Source organism: Triticum dicoccoides, chromosome 6A (genome assembly GCF_002162155.2).
Source record: "Triticum dicoccoides isolate Atlit2015 ecotype Zavitan chromosome 6A, WEW_v2.0, whole genome shotgun sequence".
Lineage (NCBI taxonomy): Eukaryota > Viridiplantae > Streptophyta > Magnoliopsida > Poales > Poaceae > Triticum > Triticum dicoccoides.
Window position 1 is genome coordinate 22004671 of NC_041390.1, and position 1899 is coordinate 22006569.

A 1899-nucleotide genomic window follows, 5' to 3' on the forward strand; every position below is an offset into this window, starting at 1 on the left:
GAAATGCCACAGTCGGGCGTCTGAGGGACACCACACAAAGGGCTTTAAAAGAAATGCCACAGTCGGGCGTCTGAGCGACACCACATAAAGGGCTTTAAAAGAAATGCCACAGTCGGGCGTCTGAGCGACACCACATAAAGGGCTTTAAAAGAAATGCCACAGTCGGGCGTCTGAGCGACACCACATAAAGGGTTTTAAAAGAAATGCCACAGTCGGGCGTCTGAGCGACACCACACAAAGGGCTTTAAAATAAACAATCATAGTGAATATCCCGGAGGTAGAACCATCCGAGAGATACTCGATAATAACAATAATATCACGGGTTAGTCAACAAAAATAATAATCATAATTATCACAAGTCACAGGTAGTAGTTCCAGTTCTGGTTAACAGTTTCACCTCCGAAGACCGACACTAAGACCGACACTTGACCCATCCCAGACTGTAATCCTTAACCATGGACACGGCTATTCGAATAGGTTTAATCTCTGCAGAGGGTGTACTCTTTACCCACGAGTAACGGATTTCTTTAGTCCATCGGGACTAATTCCGTCTACGGTCTTTTTGTTGAAAACACACCTAACTTGCACACACCAGCTTATCTCACACGTGTCTGGAATCACCCACGACACCTGTCAAGCAAACTCTAAGTGGGGAGGCTACAACCTCGCGTAGCATGGGATCAAATTTGTATCGCGCGCTCTAAGGGGTGGCCTCCCCTCTCGGTCCCAACCGGAAACACCCATGCCCCCGGACCAGGTGGCCTGCCTACCAGCTACAACCGGCATCTTCCACCATGGCCTCTCTGTACGATGTGTGCTAGAAAGAGGTTGACAACTTACTGAACCGTACTCTACTTGCTGTAGAGACGAGTGGTAGTACGAAACAAGTATGGGGGTTACTGGCACAAGACTCGATCTACGGTCGACTCAGGAGGTTTAAGTATTCCCTGCATGATTAGCATGACGAATATATTTCAACCAACAGAGTCACCGCTCATATCACCTTGCCATGCCATACCAGACATAACCGTCCCGACGGAGACCGGCAACAAACTCATGCCTACCCAAGGCAGAGGTTTTCCCGGGTTCCTGCCAGTATGCATGCAAGGCACATGAGGGTGATTATCATCACAAGTGTGTCCATTTCCAACAGCATGGAAATCAATAACATGCACCCATGCATATGATCATATCACATGAAATAACAAGTTTCTCCAAAGTGAGGTGATGTTATGAACGTGTCATCGAACACACAAAAATATTATGTCAGGGTTCAGAATGCTTGCCTTCAATGTGTGGAAAGGCAGGGTGCACTCCAAAACTTGAAACATTTCTCCTCTCTTCAAAAATCCTATTTTAGCAATATAAAAGAATTAACACACAAAATAAAAACAGCACCAAAAGTTGTTCTGAAATTTTTTTCAAATAAATCTTAAAATAAACTAGGTGAAATTTGAGAGAGGTAGGAAAAAGAATCATTTCATTTGGAGTTGTATTTAAAAAGATATAACCAGTCAAAGTTTTGGTCAAATTCTGTTTTTAAAAATAAAACAAAAGAAAATGTTTCAGCCACGAATACGCTTTCTAAGTAGGGGTTACGTACTTGGGGTTTTACGCTATCACTTAACACGCGTGGCGGCGGAGTGGGTCACTGACAGTGGGTCCACGGGGCCCACTAGTCAGGTTTGACTAGTCTTTCTCCCTCTCCTTCCTCTGTCCCGAGCGGAGGCGGAGCTCCGGCGATCGTTGCCGGCGACTGGCGGCTCCTTGTGGGGCCCCAAGGGCGGGGATGGATCCGCCACTCCAGAGCGGTCATCCCGGTGGTCGACAGGTAGGTGGGGGCGGAGGGAGCTGCCGGCGGCGAGCTTCGCGGCGGAGGAGGCTTCGGTGGCGAAGTGG